The following is a 22,614-nucleotide window of genomic DNA, read 5'->3' on the forward strand; positions in this document are numbered from 1 at the left end:
GTCTTGTCAGGGTTTCATCTCACAGACATTTTTCACGAGGAAAACTTCACTTTTACATGACAGTCTATGAGACCTGTAGATTCTTTGGATTCCTGCTCGGGGACAATGGAATTGTTGATAACTTGTTGCAAGACAAGATTTGTCCTTCAGGACGCTCAGGTAACGCACCTCAGATCCAGAGAAGCAGCACAGATTATTTCCAAGATCTTCTTGACCATGTGACCACCAGAGGGACTTTTTAACTGCTTAACATCATTACAACACCTGAACTCAACTCTTCAGAAATCTCTGGGATCTAGACTCTTCTGGATTGACATGGCTTGTCTGGATAAGTCTCCAGGTAAACAGCCCAGGTCACTAGCTACGATAACAGGCAAATTACAATATAAAGTACAGGTGAAGGCTTATGTTATATAAGGTCTGTGTTTACAGATTTCAAATAATTCTGCACTAAAGAATGAAAATATTAATATCTTGGATAAGCATAGAGCATCTTAATGTCTGCTTCCCCAATCAGATTATATGCTTCTAGAAGGCAGGGACTGTGGATACCAAGTCTATTGCATTTTCATTATTATTATGGTATTTGTTAAGCACTTACTATGTGTCGAACACTGTTCCAAGCACTTTTGTACTCTCCCAAGTGCTTAGTATAATGCTTAGCACACAGTATGAGCTCCATAAGTACCAGTGATTGAATGACTGATTAATGTGTCTTTCTCATGGCCCCCCAGCTCCAGATTCTTGAATAAGCAGTAAAAGTCTCAGTTTCACATGCTTCTTACCAGCTAATTAAATTGATACCCACTTATTGAATTTTTAAAATATTTTATGGTACTCTGTGAAATGTTCAGCCCCATTTGATTTGGCTAAGTGCACAAGGCACCTTCTATGAACTGGAAGGATCAATAAAAAGAGAATCTTCTGACTATTTTCAGCTTATATTTTACGAATAAAACATTGATGCTCCCTTTTAAGTTGGCCATCACTCATCTGGTAGGTTTCCCAGACAATAACAGTTCATTAGTAATATCGGGTGGGGAAGATGTATGATGGTGTAAATATTTAAAATCAAATTGGAAAAAAGGGACAGAGATGGATGTGATGGTGGGGAGCACAGTGCTGAAGGCGACATGTTCAGAGCAACTTCCACTTGGTACATGGGAATATTTTCCCTTCGAGAAGGCAGGAACTTAAGCCAGTCTGAGCCTGCAGTGTTCTACCCAGGTCTCCTTTCAGGAAAGGTAAATCTCAAGGGATATAACAACAAAATGGTTTGCCAAGGGGCTGCTGCTTTTAGGCAGAGCAGAGAACCCAGGCTGAGAAGTTTACTACCAATGGCCAGTCTCTTCTAATATAGCCTTGGCAACCATGTCTCTTAGAAAGTAAACAAAAGTCTCTCTACTCCTGAGGTGCCTCCAAAGGTTGCCCATCTCTCTCTCTACTTCTAGCAGAAACTCTTCACCACTGGATTCAGGACACTCAATCAGATCTCTCCCCTTTACTTAGTCTCACTCCTCTCTCACTGTGGCCCAGGCCACACACTTAATTCCCCTAACACCAACCTACTTACTGTGCCTCAATCTCTTCTCCGTCATCATCGACCCCTCTTGGCTAGAACTTCCTCCCCCTTCACACTGAAAAGACCACTGGTCTCCCCATCTTCAAAGCCCTACTGAAATCAAGATGCCATCCCTAAGCAATCACCCCACCCCATCCTATTTTCTCTCCCTATGGCCTCTCTCACTTAGCCCTAAGCATTTAGATACTCACCCAACCCCAATGTAAGTACATAAGCCCTCTATCTGGTTGCTTCTCTTAGTTGCAATTTATTTTAATATCTGTCTCCCCAAATAATCCGTAAAATACCAACTGTACTCCACTCTCCCAAGTGCTTAGTTTGGTGCTCTGCAGAGAGTAAGTGCTCAACAAATACCTGTGAGTGATGGGCTGATCAGGGGCATAACGCAGGGAAGAAAGTGTCACCATCTACTGTGGTGGGGAGAAGGTCCAGGCAGAGCTGATGGCTTCCTCTATCAGGGAGATCTTCCCTTCAGGGTACAGGATTAGGCATATTTGGACTGGTTGGTAGTTCTGGTCTGTTACAAAATTACTCCTGATCTTGTGCACTTATGGATATTTGGTAGATTGTCTCTGTCTTTAGTTTCTTTTCTTGCAATACTAATTATATTTACCACAATATATTCCCTCTCTCTTCCTTCTCTCTTTTCTCCCAGGTAAGGTAGGGACATCCATCATTACTCCATTTCAGGCAGAGAAAGAGTGAGAATAGATGAAAGACCTGATCTCTGCTCCAGTGCTCAGGAGAATTGGTCTCCACTTACCTGCGTTGTTAAAGCAGTCAGTAGAGCTAATTCCCGCTCTGCTGTCTTTTCCCAGTGTAACTGAGAATAGGGGATAGCATCCTGATCTAGGATCCAATCCTAGATAGCTCCTTGATTGTGGGACTGCAAGGAAGTTTCCCTCAAACCTTCCAGTTCTCAGTTTCCTCAGCAGTGGAAAAAGTGATAATAAGGCTATTTCCTTCCCACCTCATAGGATGCTGGGAGGAATTAGTGGGTGTTTTCTGGCTCAGTGAAGTTTTGGTGGTCATTTTGGCAGAGACCCCTCTCTGAGTGGGGGTAGTAGGCAAATCTTACATCAAGCTGGTCTCTCCTCTCGGCGATCAGAATGCTTGCCTCCGTCAGAAGTTCTGGCCTGCCCAGTTGAATTCCACTGAATCCCAGAACATTGAATCACTGGGATTTAGAGTACTTCCTATAGACAGAGCACTGAGCTAAGTGCTTGGAAAAATACAGTAGTATCCCCACACTCACAGAGCTAACAATCAACCTAATAATCTATCAGTCATATTTCTTGAGTGTGTATTGCCTGCAAAACACTATGATAAGTGCTTGGGACAGTACAATATAACATAGACATGTTCCCTGCCCACAAGAAGCGGTCACTCTTGAGGAGGAGTTTATAGTCTAGAGTCTAACAGCATCAGGTGTAAGCCCAAATGATGTGCAATTAGGAAGGGAAAAAAAGATACAACTGTTTTTTGTTACGTTTAGTTTTTATTTTGATGGTATTTAATTGCTTACAGTGTGCCAGGTACTGTACTAAGCACTGGGGTAGATACAAGATAATCAGGTTGGACACAGTCCATGTCTCATATGGGGCTCACAGTCTTAATCCCTATTTTACAGATGAGGTAACTGAAGCACAGAGTAGTGAAATGACTTGCACAGGGTCATACAATGCACAAGTAGTGGAGCCGGAATTAGAACCCATGACCTTCTGACTCCCAAACCTGGGCTCTTTCTACTAGGCCATGCTGATTTGGGAGATGAGCCTGGGAGTCCAGCTCAAAGTTCTGGAGTAGTCAATCAATTTATCAATGATATTTATTTAGCCCATACTTCGTGCAGAACACTGTACTAAACACTTGGGAAAGTACACTCCAATACTGGTGGTAGATACAATCCCTGCTCACAAGGAGTCTAAAATCTAGGATGAGATAGACCTTAACATAAATTACAGATAGGAGAAATAGAGCATTAGGAAATTATAATTTACCTGTAAAATGGGGATTAAGGCTGTGAGGCCCATATGGGATTTGGACAGCGTCCAATCTGATTTCTTTGTATCTACCTCAGCATCTAGAACAGTGCCTGGCACATAGAAAAGTCCTTAGCAAATACCATGAAAAAATGTAGAGTATAAGGGTGATTATCCCCCATGCTCCCCGGGAGCTAGTACCTAAGATTTGGTTACTTTTTTTTTTTTTAATAAATACTGTCCTGTCCTTTATTGTTCCATTTTAAAATAGGAGTAAATCAAAATCAGGTGTGTTTTGTGTCGCTCTCTTGTTTTATTATCTGTCATTTAATTTTTAATACCTAAGTGACATCTGATGTATTACCTAATCAAAAGAAAAGGATTATACATTGCACATAATCAGTTATTTTTGCCATATCACAAAAATTAGACTAACAGATGAGGAAAATAAATAAGATGAACTTTAAAAATGAAAATGCTTAGCCTTTGGAATTTTAGTTGACAGCTTTTGAAAATTAAATTATAAGTCAAGTGGTGATAGCTTTGATATCTTCTTTGCAGCTTTGCAGATGATGTATTGCGGCTTTAATGGAATATCATTTATCATCTCATAATAACAAATGTAGTATTTCTGAGCTTGTCATCTCTTCTGTGATGACAAATAGTCCAACTTGTAGCCGTGATAATGGAATTTTATAATGATCTGTCGTAAACTGACTCAACTGAAGTGCAGGCTGTTTTTCTTTAAACCTCATAATGCCTATTAAATGTAGATTGCAGAAGTTGGCCCTATCCCAAAGCGGGTGAGAGTGTCAATGTAACCAGATTTCCTCGGGTTGTTTTATGAATGGAGGATATAGGATGACCCAGTAGAAAGAGCCCAACACATCAAAAGACCCAGGTTCTAGTCCCAATCCTGAGACTGGCCTGCTGTGTGACTTTGGACAAGCCACCTAACCTCTCTGGGCCTCCATTTTCTAATACATTAAATGGGACTAAGGAGCATACCTGCCTTCCCTTTGATTGTGATTACTGTATGAAAGGGAATGGTGTTCAATAATAATAATTGTGGTATTTAAGCACTTACTGTGTGCCAGGCACTGTACTAAGCGCTGGGGTGGATACAGGGAAATCAGGTTGGACACAGTTCCTGTCCCACTTGGGGCTCAAAGTCTTAACCCCCATTTTATAGATGAGGTAACTGAGGCACAGAGAAGTGCACAGAGAAGTGAATTGACTTACCCAAGGCCTCACAGCAGACAAGTGGCGGGCTCTATCTACTACACCCTGCTGCTTTCCAATCAGATGTGATCTAACACCTAGTAAATGCCATAATTATAATGGCCTAATTTTCACTTATTCATTAACTCCTCTTCAGCTACTTCGACAGGCTTCCTTCCTGAGTAGTGCTGCCAGGAAACAGGAAACTAACTCAGAGTTGCAGTAGAAAATAGGCCATGAAAATTCAGTTTTCTCTTTGAAAAATAGAAATTAAAGTAGGACCATCTATCATTTCATGTAGATTTATTGCATGAACACCTTGTGCGAAGAAACAAAAGTTCCAATATTTTCTATTTAGCCATTATTCTTAAATGAAATGTATTTCTACTGGAATTCTGCTCTTGTCATTGGTAAAATCGTTATGACATTTATGCCTGTTCTAGAGTCAGCATCAGTCAATCAGTGGTACTTATTGAATGCTTTTAATGTGTAAGTACTGGACTAAGCACTGAATGAAATCTGATCCTTGCAACATTCAGCAAAGGCCTGGTTTGGAAGGATAGTGCAGACGCTGAGCGGCAAATGCATGATGTATCATCTCCCAAGGGCACCCACTAAAAAGATCTCTGGTCTGAGTCAACAACTTTGACACTTTGATCTTCCCTCCCACTCCAAATAGCAGAGAGTTTCTCAACACTTATCATGAACTTATTGGCCTTATCAGAATTTGCTACCACAGGGAAGGGATGAAAGATACTTTTGTGTGTTTCATGTTTCATATTTTGTGTTTTCTTTTTATCTAACAAGTTGGCTCCTCTGTCAATCACACTGGAGGTTTACCCCAAGGCAAAGGGAACAAATGTAGCCTTTAGTGTTGTGCGCTGACATCAGATGATCAGAATGTAGTGAAATGATTAGCTGTAAATCTTTGCTATAGGATGAATTTGATATGCCAGCGCAAGCTGAGATGTGGCAGTGTGGCCTAATGGAAAAAGCATGGATCTGGTAGCCAAGGGACCTAAGTTTTATTCCATCTCTTCAACTTGTCTGTGGTGTTACCTTAGACAAGTTTCTTAACGACTCTGGGTCTCAGTTTCCTCATCTTTAAAATGGGAATAAGAAACCTGCTCTAATTGCCTGTTAGACTTGTGAGCCCTATGTGGGACTGTGACCAATCTGATTATTAACATAATGTTTGGCACATAGTAAGTGCTTACCACATTTCACAATCTTTATTATTCTTTAAAAGAAAGCTTTGTGATTGAGGGCAAAATATAGGCTTGAAGCTAAGAATAATTTTACAATTAAAGGGCTGGTGCAGAAATAGGGTAACATCTGGGGTGAATGACAGCAGGGTCATGATAATGTCAGGAAGGTCAAAAAATTGCATTTCTTGAACACTTACTGTGTGCAGAGTGCTGTACTAAGTGCTTGGGAGAGATCCCCACATACACCTATTTGGAAAAAAGAAAGACATTTAAGCATTTTGTCTGAGCAGCATGAAAGTGCAAAAGAGCTTCAGTGATTAAATAACTGAACTGAACTTTCCTCACCAGTGCTAGAGTTTGAGGACACTTTCTGAAAGCATTTCCATGAAAAAAAAGGTGTGAGGAGAAACCGATACTTTTGAGCTTAGAACAGCACTGTCCTCTAAAGGGAGGTTGGTTTTTTTTTAACAAATATAACTTTCACATTTGTTAGGTGCTTACTATATTCCAGGCACTGCACTATGAGCTGGAGTAGAGACAAGCTAATTGACAGTCTTAACTCCCATATTACAGATGTGGTAACTGAGGCACAGAGAAGTTAATTAGCCAGGGTCACCCAGCAGAAGAGTGGAGGAACCACCATTAGAACCTAGGTCCTTCTGACTCCCAGGCCTGTAGACTGTCCACTTGGTAATACTGCTTCTTTTGTGCTTTTGTGATCTTATAACCTGACAGTTTTCTAGACTGTAAACTCACTGTGGGCAGGGAATGTGTCTACCAACTCTGTTATATAGTGATCTCCCAAGCACTTAATATTTCTGTACCCAGTAAGCACTCAATAATAATAACAGTGGTATTTAAGCACTTACTATGTGCCAGACACTGTACTAAGTGCTGTAGTAAATACAAGCAAATCAGGTTGGACACAGTCCCTGTCCCACCTGGACCTCACAGTCTTAATTCCAATTTTACAGATAAGGTAACTGAGGCACAGAGCAGTTGTGGCTTGCACAAGGCCACACAACAGACGTGTGGTGGAGTCGGGATTAGAACCCATGATCTTCTGACTCCCAGGCCTGTGTTCTATCCACTACAAAAACCTGTTTGCTAGAAATCACACCATGAGGCTCTGTCGCTTAGTTTCCCCAGACTGAGCCAGGTTTCATCAGCAATCATGGGCCAGATGCTTTTGAGATGATCTTGTTAAGAAAATAATCGTAATAATAATAATAATAATAATAATTGTATGTGTCAAGCACTGTCCTAAGTGTTAGGGTAAGTACAAGATGGTGAGATCGGACACAGTCCTTGTCCTAAATAGGGCTCACAAACCAAGTAAGAGGGAGAAAACATCCCAAGATCATGGTTAGTGTATTCCATTTCAGAAATCTGCTCATTCTGCCCAGCAAGCATTCCCCTTTCATATCTGGAGACCACTGTAGGGTGTGGGTGTATCAGACTGAGAAAACCTCATCCAGCTTGTTCCCATTCTGGGCTCTGTCCATGTCATAACACTGAACACTAAAAAAATATTGTTTTTAGGACTCTGTATTTCTTGCTGGGGAATGGAGGGAAGACAGGCAGGGCTGCTTCTACCTGTCAGGCAAACTAGGAAATTATCTACAGTGTAAGTATCTTGTGGGCAGGAAACAAGTTTCCTAGGTATTTATTAGAGTTTCATTCAGTTAATACTATTACTACTATCTAACAATTTGGGCTCTCCCATTTGCCCACTGCATGACTCTGACGATTCTGACACCTGTCTACATGTTTTGTTTTGTTGTCTGTCTCCTCCTTCTAGACTGTGAGCCCATTGTTGGGTAGGTACCCTCTCTATATGTTGCCGACTTGTACTTCCCAAGCGCTTAGTACAGTGCTCTGCACACAGCAAGCGCTCAATAAATATGATTGAATGAGTGAATGAAAGTCATTCATTCATTCAATCGTATTTATTGAGTGCTTACTGTGTGCAGAGCACTGTACTAAGCGCTTGGGAAGTACATGTTTGCAACATATAGAGACGGTCCCTACACAACAGCGAGCTCACAGTCTAGAAGGGGTAGACAGACAACAAAACAAAACATATACACCAAATAAAATAAATAGAATAAATATGTACAAGTAAAATCAAGAAATAGAGTAATAAATATGTACAAACATACATACAGGTGCTGTGAGGAGGGGAACGAGGTAAGGCAGGGGGATGGGGAGGGGGAGTAGGGGGGAAGGAAAGAGGGGGCTCAGTCTGGGAAGGCCTCCTGGAGGAGGTGAGCTCTCAGTAGGGCTTTGGAGGGAGGAAGAGAGCTAGCTTGGCAGATGTGTGGAAGGAGGGCATTTCAGGCCAGGGGGAGGATGTGGGCCGGGGGTCGACGGCGGGACAGGCGAGAACGAGGCCCAGTGAGGAGATTAGTGACAGAGGAGCAGAGGGTGCGGGCTGGGCTGTAAAAGGAGAGAAGGGAGGTGAGGTAGGAGGGAGCGAGGTGATGGAGAGCCTTGAAGCCGAGGGTGAGGAGTTTTTGCCTGATGTGTAGATTGATTGGTAGCCACTGGAAATTTTTGAGGAGGGGAGTAACATGCCCAGAGTGTTTCTGCACAAAGACGATCTGGACAGTGGTGTGAAGTATGGATTGAAGTGGGGAGAGACAGGAGGATGGGAGATCAGAGAGGAAGCTGATGCAGTAATCCAGTCGGGATAGGATGAGAGATTGAATGAGTAGGGTAGCGGTTTGGATGGAGAAGACAGGGCGGATCTTGGCGATGTTGCGGAGGTGAGACCAGCAGTTTTTGGTGACGGATGGATGTGAGGGGTGAACGAGAGAGCGGAGTTGAGGATGACACGAACGTTGCGGGCTTGTGAGACGGGAAGGACGGTAGTGCCATCAACAGTGATGGGAATGTCAGGGAGAGGGCAGGGTTTGGGAGGGAAGATAAGGAGTTCAGTCTTGGACATGCTGAGTTTTAGATGGCGGGCAGACATCCAGATGGAGATGTCCTGAAGGCAGGAGGAGATATAAGCCTGGAGGGAGAGAGAGCAGGGGCAGAGATGTAGATTTGAGTGTCATCAGCATAGAGATGATAGTTGAAGCCGTAGTAGCAAATGTGTTTACCAAGGGAGTGAGTGTAGATAGAGAAGGGAAGGGGACCGAGAACTGACCCTTGAGGAACCCCTACAGTAAGGGGATGGGAAGGGGAGGAGGAGCCCGCAAAAGAGACAGAGAATGAATGGCCACAGAGATAAGAGGAGAACCAGGAGAGGACAGAGTTTGTGAAGCCAAGGTTGGATAGCGTGTTGAGGAGAAGGGGGTGGTCCACAGTGTCAAAGGCAGCTGAGAGGTCGAGGAGGATTAGGATAAAGTAGGAGCCATTGGATTTGGCAAGCAGGAGGTCATTGGTGACCTTTGAGAGGAACGTTTCTGTGGAATTTAGGGGATGGAATCCAGATTAGAGGGGGTCAAGGAGAGAGCTGTCGTTGAGGAATTTGAGGCAGTGTGTGTAGACGACTCATTTAAGGAGTTTGGAAAGGAATGATAGGAGGGAGATAGGGCGATAACTAGAAGGTGAGGTGGGGTCAAGAGAGGGTTTTTTAGGATGGGAGAGACGTGGGCATGTTTGAAGGCAGAGGGGAAGGGACCAGTGGAGAGTGAGTGGTTGAAGATGGGATTTAAGGAGGGGAGAAGGGACAGAGCGAGAGATTTCATAAAATGAGAGGGAATGGGGTCAGAAGCACAGGTGGCTGGAGTAGCACTTAAGAGGAAGGAGGAGATTTCATCTGAGGATACTGCTGGGAAGGATGGGAGAGTAGCAGAGAGGGTTGAGAGCCAGGGGGTTGGAGAAAGTTGGGGAGTGACTTTGGAGAGCTCAGACCTGATGGATTTAATTAATGAAGTAGGAGGCCAGATTGTTGGGAGTGAGGGAAGGAGGAGGGGGAGGAACAGGGGGCCTGAGAAGGGAGTTAAATGTATGGAAGAGCTGATGGGGATGATGGGCATGGGTGTCAATAAGGGAGGAGAAATAGTTTTGTCTGGCAGAGGAGAGGGCAGAGTTAAGGCAGGAAAGGATAAACTTGAAGTGAACGAGGTTGGCATGGTGTTTAGACCTTCGCCAGCAGCGTTTGACAGCTCAAGCTTAAGAGCGAAGGAGGCGGACAGTGGCAGTGATCCAGGGCTGTGGGTAAGTTGGTAAGAGAGTGGCAAAGGGAAAGGGGAGCGAGGGAGTCAAGCTGAGTAGAGAGGGTAGAATTGAGAGCAGTAATCTGATCATCAAGATTGGGTAGAGAGGAAAGGGAGGTGAGGGGGGGTGTGAGGTGCTCAGAAAGATGGATGGGGTTGAGAGAACGGAGGTCTCTGTGAGGAAGTAATATAGATTTACAGGGGAGAGGAGTGTGAGTGAGGAGGCAGGTGAGAAGGTTATGATCAGAGAGAGGGATTTCAGAGTTGGTGAGGGTGGAGATAGTGCAGCGGTAGGAGATGATGAGGTCGAGGGTGTAACCAAGTTGGTGAATGGGTGAGGTGGGTGGAGCAGGAGGTTGGAAGCGTCAAGGAGAGATAGAAGGTGGGTGCTGTGCCTCAGTTTCTTCAGTTGTAAAATGAAGATTAAATACCTGTTCTCCCTCCTAATCAGATAGTGAGTCTCATGTGGGTCAGGGACTGTGTCCAACCAAACATCTTGTATCTACCCCAACACTTAGTACAGTGCTTGACACATAAGTGCTTAACAAATACCACAATTATTATTATCATTATTAGGCTAGAAACCAATCCAGCTGTGTGGGTTAGTGGATAGAGCACGGGCCTGGGAGTTAGAAGGACCTGGATTCTAATCCCAGGTCCACCACTTGTCTGCTGTGTAACCTTGAGCAAGTCACTTCACTTCTCTGGGCCTCCTTACCTCTTGTAAAATAAGAATTAAGACTCTGAGCCTTATGTGGGACCGGACCTCTGTTCAACCTGATTCCCTTGTATCTATCTCCATTGTTTAGGGCAGTGCCTGGTACATAGCAAACGTTTAACAAATACCATAAAAATGCTAGTATGTAAACTGTTTAATCTCCTACTGAAATTGAATCATTGGCAGGATAATGGCGCTTGGTTTCCAGGAAGAAGTATATTTCACCAAAGAGCTGAATTCGTCATTGAATTCGGCTCCCCAGACAGTATACAATCCAATGGTGCACTGATAGACGAGGAAGTAGACAATATAATCAAAAAGGCCAGTATATTGTATGGATGCTTTACAGACATGAAAATATCAATTCAATCTAAAAATAAGATAGTGTGGCACAGTCAGCTCACCACCATTGAGGCAATATAGTCTTGCGGTGTGAGAAATTTGAGGAGAATGGATGAAGAATAGCCACTCAACTGTATTTACTGAGCACTGAACTAAGCTCTTGGGAGAGTACAACATAACAGAGTTCATAGGTACATTCCCTGCCCACAATAATTTCTAGAGGGTTGCATGTTGATGACTGTAAAAGGGTTACACAGAACCAAGAGGGTGGCTACCAAATACATGTTTAAGGGCATAGTGGAGCATCAACTTAAACAGTGACACATAGCTGTGGCCTTCTGGAAGACCACAGCACTAGACAGAGCAGTCTGGCATGTGTTCCAGTCCTCTAGACTATAAACTCATTGTGGGCAGGGAACGTGTCTGTTATATTGCTATATTGTACTCTTCCAGTGTTCTGTGCACAGTAAGTGCTAAATAAATACATTTGACTGAGTGACTGGTAGTCAGGAGAAGGGCTGCTTTGCTTGAACAAAGGTTTCAGGAAGAACGGAGGGTGAAGAGTCTGGTTTCAGTTTGGGAAAGGACAATCCTTACGAGCTCAGCATGGTGTGTTGGTCACACAGCTTATGTTTCATCTACAAACATGGAAGCCTTCTTTCTATTTATAGTATCATCTTGGGTTAAGGAAATGTATGTTCAGGACTAGTAGCTGGTGGAATGAAACAAAGTCGTTTCCAGTTATTCTTTTCTGAAAGCCAGTGATGTGCTGGATTGTGTCTGGAGCAGCAAAACTCAACCAATTCCTCCCTGTCTTCCAAAAATGGGTCTGATTAGATTTGTCCTTAGACATGCAAAGGTAAAGATACAGCTAGTGCTGTTCTCATTAAAGAAGTTGCTCTTCTTGATCTTTCTCTTATTGTTCCTAGGGGGAAGAAGGACCATTGGCAAATTTCATTGTATTTATGTCCAGTGCTCCCTTAAAGTCTGAGCATCTCCCTGTCTGGGATTGAGGCATATAATAAAATCACAGTTAATTGACTAGGCAGAACCTCAACTGAATATCTCCAGCTCCTACCTATGGTGAGCCTTCTGCATAGTAGTATCTCTGACTCCTGCTGTTTCTACAGCCACATCAAGTTATTGGCTAAATAAAAAATGGTGGAGAAGAAAGTGGGCAGTTTCTATCACCAGCTGGAATCACTTTGATCTTATGCTTTGGCATCACCATCGATGCAGGCTTCTGTGTCATCTGCAAGGGGCCTCCAAGGACCAAGATTTGCTGCCCCATGGACTCCTTGAAACAAATGATGGATTTCGGACTCTAATCACCCGCTCTCTGTCAGCTGAGCTGCTCGCTCAGTCGTTAATGTGATCTAACCCCTGCAGCAGCTGAGATACAGTGAACATCGCCATTTCGGGCAGCCGCCATTTATCATCAGAGAGAAAGCCCCAGCTCACCCCCTCCTTCTGCTGACTTGCCCTCTGCTTCTGCAGGTAGTGCCAGCCAGCAACCAAATCGGTGTCCCTTCGCCCTTCTTCCTTGGCTTTCCCCTTTATATTTTCTGGGAGTGTTTGGACAACCCAGTAGGAAACAGACTGGACTGGATGCCTCCTAGGGACAGAGCACTGGACTGGACACTTTGGGAGCATTAGGTGGACAACAAGATGTGCCTGAAAACATGGGAAACTGCAAAGAAAGAAAGTCAAAAAGTCATAAAAGATCAGGGAGAACGGGTGAAGTCAAACACAATAGAGGTTTTACAGTTCAGATAGTTCATCTTCCCTGTGTTTTTTCCTGTTTCCTTTGGAGTTTTCTCTGCTGCCTGGCTCCTGATCCAAACTCTCCTCCCAAGCTTCCATGTCCTGCCTGTCCTCTGGGATGTCAGTGGCAGGGGAGTCTCTTTGACAGCGATAATCTGGAGCTGAGAGGATGCAATCCCAGGTTTATGGAATCAAACATTCTCACTTCTCCTTTCCCTGAGACTAATTCTGTCACTGAAACACTCAGGCTGATGCCTTCCTCTTCTATCTGTGGCTTGAGAATGTTGGCAGCTGGCTCCCCAGTTCAAATGGACCCCTTACCTCCACCTCCAGGACAAATCAATCCATCAATCAATGATATTTATTGAGATCTTACTGTTAACAAAGCAATCAATCAATTATTCAGTGGTATTTATTGAAAGCTTACTGTGTGCAGAGCACTGTACTATGTTTAGGAGAGTAGAATGCAACAGAGTTGATAGACATGATTTCCATCTTCAAGGAGCCTACAGTCTAGCTGGGGATCCAGACATAAAAAAACAAAGGATTTGTACATAAAGTCTGTGGAGCCAGGGTGGGGAAAGTAACAAAGTGTTTATGGGTGTTAAGGAGCTGGGGGTAAGTTTACAGTATAGAGTGCCTAGCACATAGTAAATGCTTAAAAAATATTATAAAAAATAGATTACGGATAGGCAACCAATCATTGCTCTGGCCTCCAAATTCCTTACTGGAGTAATTAATGCGGGTGCCACAGGCTGATAATGAAATACTCTGAAAAGAGTTTTCCTGTAGCAATGGATGAGTTGGGAAATGAATGACAGGTTAACCTAACAGAGGTGCTAAGGATCCTGAAAGATATTGATGTCCTGATGCCATTAGGGAAGCAGTGTGGCTCAGTGGAAAGAGCATGGGCTTTGGAGTCAGATGTCAACGGTTCCAATCCCGGCTCTCCCATTTGTCAACTGTGTGACTGGGCAAATCACTTAACTTCTCTGGGCCTCAGTTACCTCATCTGTAAAAGGGGGATTGACTGTGAGCCCCACGTGGGACAACCTGATCACCTTGTTAACTCCCCAGTGCCTAGAACAGTGCTTTGCACATAGTAAGCGCTTAATAAATGTCATCATTATTATTATTCTTAGCTGTTAATGAAGAACTCACCGTAAAACTTCCATAAGTTTCCCTGACTTGGGCTGAGGACATTTTTTTCCAGGACCGCCTGTCACGTTTTCCTTCTTGTAAGGAAATTGACTGTTCCCCCAGAATTAGACAATCACATAACCATAGAATAAGGTTCACAGATTGATCCTTGAAAACCATACCCCAATCCTTTACCCAGTGGATTCCTTGACCATTCAGTCCAGTTTAGCCAGAAAAGTCCTGGCTTTCCCTTACTTGTTCTGAGGAATATTATAAGTAATCCCAGAAGTTCTGGAATTAGAACACTTCAGTCTCCTTTGCATGGACCCCAACTGCTCTTGCTTATGTTAGAAGCGTGGCTCAAGCTGGAACAGGTTCAGTTCAGGCTGGGTTTAGTCCCGAAAAGTTCTGGGCTGTGTACATCAGTCCATTTTGGTTGTACGAGTCCTGTGAATTAGAGGTTCGGATCCCAAAACAGGGTTTCTTCGTGACCTACAGCCCCTAATGTGCTGTGAGGAGCAACGTGGCCTGGTGGATAAGAGCATGGGCTTGGGAGTCAGAAGGATCCGAGTTCTAAATCCAGCTCTACCACTTGTCTGGATGACCTTGGGCAATTCACTTCACTTCTCTGTGCCCCAGGTCCCTCATCTGTAAAATGGCAATGAAGACTGTGATCCCTATGTGGGGGCATGAACTGTGTCCAACCTGATTACTTTGTATCTACTGTAGCACTTAGAACAGGGCCCGGAATATAGTATATGCTTAATAAACACCATGAAAACAAAACAAACCCCAAACGAGAATTTTCTTGGCTATAGCCCCTGGTGTAGGGAAGGAAAGAGAAATGGAGGGCTGTAGCATGAGGGAGCTGGGTGTGTGGGGCTCTGGACTGGAGTCCAGCTCCCGATCCCAGAGTGAGGAGCTAAGTACAGAGGGATGCATTCGGGGAAACTTCTTCCCATCAACCCTAAGACACCCACCCTGGCCAGTGTCATCCTTACTGTTCACCCTCTCCACTTCTGGATCAGCAAATGTGGAAACCATCTGGTTTGTAGCAAACACAGTCAAAAGCTTCAATCTATGATGGGACCCAGGATTAGCCCAGACAAAAGCTTTCCTTCGCCTCCTCTTGTTTTTTCTTCTACCTGCTCCGATGGTGCCCCTCAATGATTTCCATGGGAAGGACATTAATTCATGTTAAATGGCTTCCCCATCACATCGGGGCTTGGCAGGAACTCAGCCAAGTGGCACTGAAAGCCTCTCTGGACCCGTGCCAGATGCTGCTGAATGTCACTGGAGTTTCCCACGGCCCCGTGCCACTTGGTTCCCGCAGGCCCGCTGAGCTCCTTGTTTAATGAGCTAATCCCTTTGACAGTCAGGTGGATGGATGGACGGCCATGTTTCCAGGGACCCCCAGCATGCAGGCTCCTGCCCAGCTTCTGAGCTCCCTGGGCCGGGGAGGGAAACCCACCCAACACCTTCTGGCCTGGAAACTCACACCCTTTCAGGTCCCCTCAGGGCTTGCCATCTCACCTGTTGTGGCTTGTGGAATACATCTTCTCCACATGTCAGTTTCTTTTCAGGCGTTCACCACTGGTGGATTTTGGTGGCGTTGCTTTGCGGAGTCTGGGACTTCCCTTTCTCTCACCAATCAAAGTGACTTGCCCAAGAGCACCCAGCAAATAAATGGTAGAGCTGGGATTAGACTCCAGGTCCTTCTGACTGTCAGATCAGGGCTCTACCCATTAGGCCATGCCACTTAACATGCTGGTTAAATGTTCAGCTGAGCATCAACATGGAAATGGCTGTAGGGCCAAAGTGGCAAATGTCAATGAGATGGTGGAAGGGCCAGTTAATTTTTCAGAGGCCAGTGTTCCTTGAAAGTGGGATTTCCCAGCACTTAGAACAATGCTTGGCACATAGTAAGCACTTAACAAATACCATCGTTATTATTATTCATCTCTGACAGGGTGAACCAAGAGGAAAACTTTAACACTTGGCATGGACTGTGGGAGGCAGCGTGGTATAGAAGAAAGAGAATGTCATTGGGAGTCAGGAGATCTGGGTTCTAATCCCAGCTCCAGCACATATTCACTGCATGACCTTGGGTAAGTCACTTCAAATCTCTGTGCCTCAGTTCCCTCGTATGTAAAATGGGGTTAAGCTATGTATTCTCCCCACCTCTTAGATTATGAGATCTGTGGGAGACCAGGACTGTGCTGACCTGATTTTCATTATCTATGTAATAGTAACTGTAGTATTTGCTGAGTGCTTACTATGTATCAAGCCCTGGGTTAGATACAAGATCAGCTTGGACACAGTCCCTCTGTCTCCCCGGGGGTCACAATCTAAGTAGGGGGAAGAGAAGGTATCAAATCCCTATTTTACAGATGAGAAAGCTGAGGTCCAGAGAAGTAAAGTGACTTGAACAAGAAGTCACACAGCAGGCAAGCGGTAGAGCTGGGATTAGATGCCATTTGGCTCTATTATTGTCTGTTATCTGTATTTTTATGCTTAATGAAGTGGTTTGGCACATAGAAAACAATACTATCATCATTTTCTCATTGTTATCCTAAAATTTCCTGGGGTCTGGATTCACATTCTCAGGGTGGAGGTAATAGGGAGCCAGGAGCCTGGTTGACACCTCAAAAGTCACACAACAAGGTGCCACCTGCTGCTTTCTCAGCTTCATGTTTGACAACAAGAGGCTACTTCCTTCAGGTCAATTTCCATCTTCAAGTTTGCTTTTGTTCCTTGGTATTGTACAGCAGCCCAACATTGTCAGACCCTGAGGTTTCTGCTCGGTTATACGCCGGGCACTATGGGTGATGCATTGACTAGTTCAGACCATTATATGGGAGAAGGTGGTAGAGGGAGGGGGACCGAAGAATGTTGCAACTGTGTGTAGGCAAGATGAGGAGAATTGCAGTAAAAGTCCCCTGGGAGTCTGAATGAGTTGATATTCCTCCCAAAATGCCTGACTAATTTGAGTGTTTTTAGTAACTAACGTGTGTGAGTGTGTGTGTTTGTGACTGAAATTCATGGTCCAGATAACCTGAGGAACAGCTTGATCCTTGAAGAATAATCTTCAGTGAACTTTGGCAGTTGGGTTATCTATTTATAATAATGTTTGTCTTCCCCTCTAGACTGTAAGCTTATTATGGGCAAAACAGAAATCTGCTAATTCTTTTGTAGTATACTCTCTCATGTCTCCATACTTAATATGCGCTGTACATAGTAAGCACTCAATAAATACCATGGATTGACTGTTGGCAGGGAATATGTCTACTGACTCTTTTGCATTGTACTCCCCCAAATGCTTATTACAGTGCTCTGCATTCACTAAACACTCCGGAAATCGCAATGACTGAGTTTTTCAGGGTGATTGCCAGATTATTTTTAAAAAGCTCATCAGTCTATCAAGTGCTTACTGTATGCTAATCAATTGATCAGTCAGTCAAAGGTATTAAGTACTTACTATCTATAGAGCACTGTACTAACCACTTGAATGCTGAAATAGACACAAAATAGTCAAATTAGACACAGTCTCTAAGCCATGTGGGGCTTATAGTCTGAGGAAGGGAGCGCAGGTCTTATCCACATTTCACAGATGAGGAAACAGGCCTATAAAAAGTGATTTGCTCCAGGTTACCCAGTGTCACAATAGTGGCCAAATTGGCACTTAAATCCACAGGGCCATACCACCTCCCCATAATTCATGAGTTTTCGAACCAAATCACCCAACAGCCATTCACAAGGACGTATCCAGTGGCTTAAAAGTTGTTTCCCATTGTCACAGGAATGTATAGCACAACCCTGAAAGTCAGAAGGACCTGGATTCCAATTCTGTTTCTGCCACCTGTCTGTTGTGTGACCTTGCACAAATCACTTAATTTCTATGTGCCTCAGTTCCCTTATCTGTAAAATGGAGATTAAGACTGTGAGTGAACCTCAGGTTAGACATGGACTGTGTCCAACCTGATTAGCTTGTATCTACCCCAGTGCTTAGTAAAGTGGCTGTCGCATAGTAAGCACCTAACAACAACAATGAAAAAAGTAAATGAACCCATGCTTTGGGTGAGCTGACTTCCATCACTCTGCTCCTGCAATTGTTAGAATATCTACAAAGTCACTCTAGCCTTTTGAGTTGTTTCTTCTTAATGTCCATTCCAGCTCTGCTGTTGATAAAGGGTAATACTGACCATATCTCTAGGTAAGAGCTTTGGCTGTGACTGTTCCCCATAGAAGCAAGGAGTCCTCTTTCCCAGTGATCCATCAGTCCCTTCAAATGGGCATCCCAAGATTGTAAAATGGAAACCCCTTTTGGCCAAGGAACATGCTTACCAACTATGTTATACTCTATTCTCCCAAGTGCTTAGTACAGTGCTGTGCCTGCGGGAAGTTCTCAGTAAATGCAATTGATTGAATGGATGGAAGGATGGATGGATTGATTCCCCACTTCAAATTGGTGGGAACCTGGCTGGAGCAAACATGCACTGAATGCCAAGAATGATGGACAACCATTTTGGAGTTTTTGAATAAATCCAGAAGTATGGATCTGGTGGCCTCGCCCAGAATGTATTGACCCAGAGAATTTCTCCTTTAATGTGATGGAAAATGATAGGTGAACTAATCGACAGCCTTGCTTTCAATAAATGGTAACCATGGGGTTTTCTTATAATCCAATCTGTTCTGGTTATTTCTCTTATGTGGCTTGTAATGCGTTATGCCTTTTCTCAGGACGATGAAAACGATAATGTTGCTGAGAAACCTTCACTTTTTAAACGGTGCAAACTAGTATTACGCTACCATGAGTTCCATCCCTTTTCCCACTAGGGGGCAGCAAAGTAACTAAAATCAGGGGTCTACGTGACTTTGGAGTGTTGACATGTGATTTGGCAATTGAATAATTTTTGATACTGTCCTGACACATAAACACCTTGTGACAGGTTTTCAAAGGTTATTTGCACACTAAAAGAGGAATTAACAAAACGAACTCACATGCCAAAAGTAATTTTCAATATTCTGCAAAGAACTATGAACGCACTATAAGATTTTTTTTTTTTTTAACCAAACCACCACTATCCACTTCTCCGGGTGTTCACCTTAAAGGACAGCCTGACATTCTATGTAAATCAGTCTGGGTGGGGGAAGGGGCGCAGAGGGACTAGCAAAATTAAAAATAAAGTATTCCTGGAGTTTATTTACAGACTTCAGAGCTGCCAGAGTGCCTTATCCAAAACGGGCAGTGACGAAAAAAGTGTGTTTCACATCTATGGGTTATTAGACCACTTAAAAATAGTGCCCCTAATATGGATAATAATTGAACAAATAATACATTGTTGTGTTTGCTCTGGTGGTAATTTATTTTTAAGTCATTACTCTACCTTCAGCATTAAAAAGTCAGCAAATTATCAGAGTTTTCCCATTGACATTCTCACACCTTGAGAAATAGCCCATTTGTATTATCACAGTTTGATATATTTCCCATTTACTGAGCTTCTTTGGCAAGCTGGCATTTTAATTTAATTATACTTTTTGCTAATGGTCTTTATTTTTCAGTGTCTGGGTGTAAAACGCCCAGAGGGCTGATTTTATTTCCCTTTTCCCCATTCCGAGCTGTAGTGCAAATTTATAAACTGACAAAATTCAGCGTAAAATTCAGGGAGGTGAAATGAGGGAATTTGTAAAGAAATCCTGCTTAAACGATTAAGCATTTTCCTCACTTCCAGAACGAGTCTCTCGCATACACTTAGTACAGTCCGCTTAGTTTCGCTAATTAGAACCACAATACAAAGGATGGTGTTACCTACCATCCAGGGCTTTCAGAAGATGCATGGAGCCTGGCGGGCTTTGTCTGAAATGTCTGTCTTGGTCTCAGCAAAGCTCCAGAGGAACAGAGTGGAACAGTTTTCCCTGGACTTTTCTGAGATTGCATTTGAACCTAAAGATTTTCAACCCTCGGAACTACACTGAATTTCTGGAGATTTTCAAGCATATTGGCATCCATCAGTCAGCCGAACAGTGGTATTTGAGTGCTTACTGTGTGCAGAGCACTGTTCTAAGTTCTGGGGAGCATATAACAGAAGTGGGAGACACATTCCTTGCCTACAGTGAGCTCACAGTTTAGAGGGGAAAACTCTCAAAATGACCCTTGCTTAGCTTCCTTTTTATGGTATTTGTTAAGCACTTACTATGTGCCAGGCAATGTCCAAAGACTGGGGTAGATACAAGCTAATCGGGTTGGACACAGTCCATGGCCCACACAGGGCTCTCAATCTTAATCAATCTTGAGAAGCAGCGTGGCTCAGTGGAACGAGCAAGGGCTTTGGAGGCCAGAGGTCACGGGTTCAAATTCCGGCTCCGCCACTTGTCAGCTTTGTGACTTTGGGCAACTTCTCTGTGCCTGTTACCTAATCTGTAAAATGGGGATTAAGACTGTGAGCCCCCCATGGGACAACCTGATCACATTGTAACCTCCCCAGTTCTTAGAACAGTGCTTTGAACAGAGTAAGTGCTTGCCAAATGCCATTATTATTATTATTGTTAATCCCCATTTTCCTGATGAGGTAACAGAGCCACAGAGAAATGAAATGACTAGCCCAAGGTCACACAGCAGACAAGTGGCAGAGCTGGGGTTAGACCCAGTTCCTTCTGATTCCCAGGTCTATGCTCTACCACTAGACTATGCTGCTTCCTTCTGGGTCCTTTCATTTTTAAATGCCCTGACCCTCAGGAAGTTTTTCCTTAAACCCAACACGATTCTCTTGTGGTGATTTAAACTCACTTCCTCTTGCTCAACCCTCTCAAAAGCAAGTGGTCAGAATCCTCTCCAGAACAAATTTTCAGAGGGCAGAAGATGGTTAGTATGACCCTGAGTCTTCTCTTCAACAGACTGCATTGCCAATATCTTCTCCTTTATGCAGAGATTGTGTTTTTCAGCCTTTTACATGTTTGAGTTTTTCTTGGTGCCCTCTCATGCTTCATTACACTCAGTGAGCAGCTCGTCTGCTGGAGAGGAGGAGGAACAAGCCCTGTGCCTGCTCTTTGAGGTACACTGCTGCTCCACTTAATAGCAAGCATTTCATTACACAATCTAATAAAAATGGTATTTGCTAAACACTTGCGATGTTCCTAGCTCTGTACTCAGAGAAGCAGTGTGGCTTAGTGGAAAGAGCACGGGCTTGGGAGTCAGAGATCATGGATTCTAATCCCAGCTCCGCTGCTTGTCAGCTGGGCACGTAACTTAACTTCTCTGTGCCTGTTACCTCATCTGTAAAATGGGGATGAAGACCGTGAGCCCTACGTGGGACAACCTGATTACCTTGTATCTACCCAGGCACTTAGAAAAGTGCTTGGCACATAGTAAGCGCTTAACAAATATCAACATTATTATTATTATTATTATTACTAAGCCCTGAGGTAGATAAGAGATATTCATAGTAAGACACAGTCTCTTTCCCACATGGGGTTCAGCGTGGCTTAGTGGATTCATTCATTCATTCAATCGTATTTATTGAGCGCTTACTGTGTGCAGAGCACTGTACTAAGTCCTTGGGAAGTACAAGTTGGCCCCATATAGAGACGGTCCCTACCCAACAGTGGGCTCACAGTCTAGAAGGGGGAGACAGACAACAAAACAAAACATATCAACAAAATAGAATAAATAGAATAAATATGTACAAGTAAAATAAATTGAGTAATAAATATGTACAAACATATATATATATGTATATATACAGGTGCGGTGGGGAGGGGAAGGAGGTAAGGTGGAGGGGATCAGGAGGGGGAGGAGGGGGAGAAGAAGGAGGGGGCTCAGTCTGGGAAGGCCTCCTGGAGGAGGTGAGCTCTCAGTAGGGCTTTGAAGGGAGGAAGAGAGCTAGCTTGGCGGACATGTGGAGGGAGGGCATTCTAGACTGTGAGCCCACTGTTGGGTAGGGACAATCTCTATATGTTGCCAACTTGTACTTCCCAAGTGCTTAGTACAGTGCTCTGCACACAGTAAGCGCTCAATAAATATGATTGAATGAATGAATGAATGAATTCCAGGCCAGGGGGAGGATGGGGGCTGGAGGTCGGTGGTGGGACAGGTGAGAATGAGGCACAGTGAGGAGGTTAGTGGAAAAGGAGCGGAGGGTGCAGGCTGGGCTGTAGAAGGAAAGAAGGGAGGTGAGGTAGGAGGGGGCGAGGTGATGGAGAGCCTTAAAGCCAAGTGTGAGGAGTTTTTGCCTGATGCATAGGTTGATTGGTAGCCACTGGAGATTTTTGAGGAGGGGAGTGACATGCCCAGAGCATTTCTGCACAAAGACGATCCAGGCAGCAGCGTGAAGTAAAGATTGAAGTGGGGAGAGACAGGAGGATGGGAGATCAAAGAGGAGGCTGATGCAGTAATCCAGTCGGGATAGGATGAGAGATTGAACGAGCAGGGTAGCAGTTTGGATGGAGAGGAAAGGGCAGATCTTGGCGATGTTGCGGAGGTTAGACCGGC

The sequence above is a fragment of the Tachyglossus aculeatus genome, chromosome 11, assembly GCF_015852505.1.
Source record: "Tachyglossus aculeatus isolate mTacAcu1 chromosome 11, mTacAcu1.pri, whole genome shotgun sequence".
Taxonomy (NCBI): domain Eukaryota; kingdom Metazoa; phylum Chordata; class Mammalia; order Monotremata; family Tachyglossidae; genus Tachyglossus; species Tachyglossus aculeatus.